The sequence below is a fragment of the Salmo trutta genome, chromosome 20 (genome assembly GCF_901001165.1).
Source record: "Salmo trutta chromosome 20, fSalTru1.1, whole genome shotgun sequence".
Taxonomy (NCBI): domain Eukaryota; kingdom Metazoa; phylum Chordata; class Actinopteri; order Salmoniformes; family Salmonidae; genus Salmo; species Salmo trutta.
The window spans coordinates 31,976,380-31,982,520 of NC_042976.1; positions in this window are offsets into that span (position 1 = coordinate 31,976,380).

The following is a 6,141-nucleotide window of genomic DNA, read 5'->3' on the forward strand; positions in this document are numbered from 1 at the left end:
AGTTAAACTATTTACTGAGAGTAGTTCTAGGCCATGCCATGTCAACTCATACACTTTGCGTAAAGTGTGATTATCTCAATTATGCTGCCTTAGTTGAAAGAAAAAACATACGTACTATGTATACTTCATGTACTGGATGTACATATCCGTGCCCAGGTAGTAGGCACAGATCTAGCATCAGCTTGCCTTACCCAAACTCATAGTCATAATAACCTTAGGATAGTACCTAAATAGGTCACGAAACAGGCCTTAGATCTGTGTGAAGGGACCTTGCTTACTTTTTTCAGCGGCTCCTTTCCATCGTCCACACTGAGCTGCGAGAATTGACTGAGAGAAAACACCTCTACGAATCTTTGTTAGATATTTATAACAGAGCAGAAAAAAGTATCTATAAAATCATGTTAATCACTGGTTTAGATAAATTGAAGGACACATAGACAAAGTGGAAGGACATAAGCAGGACATAAGCAAAGGAAGCCACTATAGTTGATTGAGACGTAGCCCATTTTAGCCTCCTCCTTAGTCTCCTTACCTTGATGATTGGTGGGCTTCGAGGGGAGAGCGAAGATGGCGGATGGCAAGATGACGCGAGACAGAGCGTGAGGTACAAACTTTACAAACAGACGTCTGCAAAATACAAGCCGATGTCGTAACGTTGGTATCATTAATGTGGCGACTGCTGTTTATCGAATAATGAACTGTGTTTATAATTACATGATTAAATTAATTAGGCAACCACTAACTTAGTAACCTGGGGCACCATGGAAAAAGTTTTTTAATGAGTTACCATTTCCCAAATTAACTCAAAGAATATCAGAATATCGATTTCATAGCAGTCGATAATTAATTAGTTTCCTAATCAGTCTCATCCTGAACGTCGCATACTTCCTAAATCTGCACAAACCCGGGTCTCACTAAATCATTCCGTACCACACCAATTGAGTTGATTATTTATTTACTAACAAGCTAAATGATAATATAAGATACACATCCACACAATGTCAGTGTCCTTTCTCTTAGTGGTCGGTTCCCTTGCACTCGTTCTGTGAGAGTGGACTTCTGAGGAGGCTAATCAGCCGTCTCAACCCTCCCAGCTTGGGTAGGAGGGCCGTGTAGACAACCGATGATTTGAAGAGAATAACTATCTGGTTCTTCTTGAATTCCCCTTCTTAGATACAGTAATCAAGCGTAGCCTTGATTGTTAAGAGGTTCCTTTGTCCTCTTTCTAGTCTTGCGTTTGGGGTCGCGACTATCTTAGATCACGCTGCAGCTGTGGTCCGTTTAAGTCTAATATGTAAATTCTTAACTCACATGTTTTACACCCCGTGGTCACAAAGGGGTGTTTCTGTCTTTATGGCAAGTTCTTTGGGGTGTATCTAGTTACGAAGCAAGGTATCACAATGTACTATGATCTCGTTAGACAACTAAAATCATAGTTCATTGTTACAAAAACATTCTCTTTGATCTGGATATTTTCTACACATCGCACAGTATGTAAACATCATCTACAGATTATGAAAGCTCTTCAAGTTACAAAGTTTTTATTATAACGTTGTCGTTTAACTTTTAATAACATAACAAAAACGACATTCATTTTCAAATTCCATCTATCATTGTTACCACCATTTTGGCTGATGAAATATAATGTCCCCAAGTCCATTTATTGCATGTTACCGTTCTGAGGTAGATTCTCCATAGGCCCACCATACATTCCAATCATCCACACTGAGAGGACAAAGGATTCGTCTGCTGCCTTAAGATTTACAATGGGCGTGAGGTGTCATAACCCCATCCACAAATCCCTCTATACCTCCCGCCCTCTGCGGGAGTGAGAGATGTCTCTGTAGGACTGTGATCCACGGTAACCTGACACGAACAGGCCAGTCATGACACCGAGTACTTTCTCCTTGTCAAGTAACGGAGAGATAATTACATGTTTCTCTCTTGAAAACCCTGACCAGTCGACAGATAGTGAAATCTCAGAAATTCAACCTGACAAGTGAAGAGGAAGAACCTGCGCCGACAGGTGAGGTGTAGGCTTACGAGCTTCACCCTAATGATCAGGAAAATTCCTGAGATGACTCTGGCCCAGTGGGAGTACGATTCATGGAGAAAGTGGATCCATGTCTTTTGGCTGATCCGTTTGTGGTATAAGGTTGGATGAAGAAGGAATTGGGTTCTGTCAGTTCGGGCAAAGTATTCCGATTTTCAGATTGTTGATTTGTTGTCTGTCTGCTGCCCTGAGGGAGAGGGTGCTGTGCGTTTCACAACTCAGGACAAACGCGGTGTCCTGCTTTGCTCTCCTGAGCAGAGTGCCACTGAAAGGAGTGATAACTGGGGTGGCTTTGAGTGTTGAGGTGAATCGACTGAAGTTGAGGATCACCGGTGTCTGTGATGCACGCCGTTCAGTGCGACTCATACCTGGTGGCGAGTGCGAGACTGAAGAAACCCTGTCTGTCCTTCTGAGTTTTGATGCAGACTGTTTGCCAGATAAAGTCATGAGAGCTTTTGTTTCAAACCCACACTATGGTGTTTCAGGTGCCAAGTTTATGGTCAATTAGCAGCAGTATGTAGGAGGGAGATTCCGCGGTGTAATTAATGTGCAGGAGGGCATGGGACAAAGGAAAAAAGGCTTCCGAAAGGGTTCTTCGGCTGTCCCCGTAGGAGAACCCTTTTTGGTTTGAGGTAGAACTCTTTTGGGTTCCTTGTAGAACCCACTGTGGAAAGGGTTCTACCTGGAACCCAAAAGGGTTCTAATCAAATCAAATCAAATGTTATTGGTCACATACACATGGTTAGCAGATGTTGTTGTGAGTGTAGCGTAATACTTATGTTTCTAGATCCGACAATGCAGCAGTACCTAACAGGTAATATCTACAGTTCCACAACAAACCTAACACACACAATCTAGTAAAGGAATGGGATAAGAATAAATAAATATAAAATATATGGATGAGCAGTGACAGAGCGGCTAAGATGCAATAGACAGTAAAGAATAGATAGTGAAGGATACAGTATACAGTGTATACATATGAGATGAGTAATACGAAAGAAACTCAGCAAAAAAAAAACGTCCCTTTTTCAGGACCCTGTCTTTCAAAGATAATTTGTAAAAATCCAAATAACTTCACAGATCTTCAGTGTAAAGGGTTTAAACACTGTTTCCCATGCTTGTTCAATAAACCATAAACAATTAATGTACATGCACCTGTGGAACGGTCGTTAAGACACTAACAGCTTACAGACGGTAGGCAATTAAGGTCACAGTTATGAAAACGTAGGACACTAAAGAGGCCTTTTACTGACTCTGAAAAACAACAAAAGAAAGATGCCCAGGGTCCCTGCTCATCTGCGTGAACGTGCCTTAGGCATGCTGCAAGGAGGCATGAGGACTGCAGATTTGGCCAGGGCAATAAATTGCAATGTCTGAACTGTGAGACGCCTAAGACAGCGCTACAGAGAGACAGGACGATCATCCTCGCAGTGGCAGACCACGTGTAACAACACCTGCACAGGATCGGTACATCCGAACATCACACCTGCGGGACAGGTACAGGATGGCAACAACAACTGCCCGAGTTACACCAGGAACGCACAATCCCTCCATCAGTGCTCAGACTGTCCGCAATAGGCTGAGAGAGGCTGGACTGAGGGCTTGTAGGCCTGTTGTAAGGCAGGTCGTCACCAGACACCACCGACAGCAACGTCAACTATGGGCACAAACCCACCGTCGCTGGACCAGACAGGACTGGCAAAAAGTGCTCTTCACTGACGAGTGGCGGTTTTGTCTCACCGGGGTGATGGTCGGATTCGTGTTTATCGTCAAAGGAATGAGCGTTACACCGAGGCCTGTACTCTGGAGCGGGGTCCGTCATGGTCTGTGGCAGTGTGTCACAGCATCATCGGACTGAGCTTGTTGTCATTGCAGGCAATCGCAACGCTGTACGTTACAGGGAAGACATCCTCCTCCCTCATGTGGTACCCTTCCTGCAGGCTCATCCTGACATGACCCTCCAGTATGACAATGCCACCAGCCATACTGCTCATTCTGTGCATGATTTCTTGCAAGACAGGAATGTCAGTGTTCTGCCATGACCAGCGAAGAGCCCGAATCTCAATCCCATTGAGCACATCTGGGACCTGTTGGATCGGAGGGTGAGGGCTAGGGCCATTCCCCCAGAAATGTCCGGGAACTTGCAGGTGCCTTGGTGGAAGAGTGGGGTAACATCTCACAGCAAAAACTGGCAAATCTGGTGCAGTTCATGATGAGGAGATGCACTGCAGTACTTAATGGAGCTGGTGGCCACACCAGAAACTGACTGTTATTTTTGACCCCCCTTTGTTCAGGGACACATTATTCCATTATTCCATTTCTATTAGTAGCATGTCTGTAGAACTTGTTCAGTTTATGTCTCAGTTGTTGAATCTTGTTATATTCATAGAAATATTTACACGTTAAGTTTGCTGAAAATAAACGCAGTTGACAGTGAGAGGACATTTCTTTTTTTTCTGAGTTTATGTAAACATTCTTAAAGTGGAATTATTAAAGTGACTAGTGTTCCACTAATTAAAGTGGCCAATGATATCAAGTCTGTAGGTAGGCAGCCGCTTCTCTGTGCTAGTGGTGGCTATTTAACAATCTGATGGGCTTGAGATAGAAGCTGTTTTTCATTCTCTCGGTCCCAGCTTTGATGCACTTGTACTGACCTCGCCTTCTGGATGGAAGCGGGGTGAAAAGGTAGTGGCTCGGGTGGTTATTGTCCTTGATGATCTTTTTTGCTTTCCTGTGACATCGGGTGTTGTAGGTGTCCTGGAGGGCAGGTAGTTTGCCCCCGGTGTTGCGTTGTGCAAACCGCACCACCCTCTGGAGAGCCCTGCAGTTATGGGTGGTGTAGTTGCCGTACCAGGTGGTGATACAGCCCGACAGGATGCTCTCGATTGTGCACCTGTAAAAGTTAGTGAGGGTTGGTGACAAACCAAATTTTTTCAGCCTCCTGAGGTTGAAGTGGCGCTGTTGCGCCTTCTTCAGCACACTATCTGTGTGCATGGACCATTTCAGTTTGTCCGTGATATGTACACCGAGGAACTTCAAACTTTCCACCTTCTCCACTGCTGTCCTGTCGATGTAGATAGGGGTGCTCCCTTTGCTGTTTCCTGAAGTCCACGATCATCTCCTTTGTTTTGCTGACATTGCGTGAGAGGTTATTTTCCTGACACCCCACTCTGAGGACCCTCACCTCCTCCCTGTAGGCTGTCTCGTCGTTGTTGGTAATCAAACCTACCACTGTAGTGTCGTCTGTAAACGTAATGATTGAGTTGGAGGCGTGCATGGCCACGCAGCCGTGGGTGAACAGGGAGTACAGGAGAGGGCTGAGAATGCACCCTTGTGGGGCCCCAGTGTTGAGGATCAGCGGAGTGGAGATGTTGTTTCCTACGTTCACCACCTGTGGATGGCCCGTCAGGAAGTCCAGGACCCAGTTGCACAGGGTGGGCTCGAGACCCAAGGTCTCAAGCTTAATGATGAGTTTGGAGGGTACTATGGTGTTGAATGCTGAGCTGTAGTCAATGAACAGCATTCTTACATAGGTATTCCTCTTGTTCAAATGGAATAGGGCAGCGTGCAGTGTGATGGCAATTTCATCGTCTGTGGATCTATTGGGGAGGTAAGCAAATTGGACTGGGTCTAGGGTGACAGGTAGGGTGGAGGAGATATGATCCTTGACTAGTCTCTCAAAGCACTTCATGATGACAGAAGTGAGTGCTACGGGGCGATAGTCATTTAGTTTAGTTATCTTAGCTTTCTTGGGAACAGGAACAATGGTGGCCATCTTGAAGCATGTGGGGACAGCAGACTAGGATATTGATTGATTGAATAAGTCCGTAAACACACCAGCCAGCTGGTCTGCGCATGCTCTGAACACGTGGCTAGGGATGCCGTCTGGGCCGGCAGCCTTGCGAGGGTTAACACGTTTAAATGTTTTACTCACGTCGGCCACGGAGAAGGAGAGCCCACTGTCTTTGGTAGTGGGTCGTGCCGGTGGCACTGAATTGTCCTCAAAGCACGCAAAGAAGTTGTTTAATTTGTCTGGGAGCAAGACGTCGATGTCTACGACTGGGCTCATTTCCTTTTTGTAATCCGTG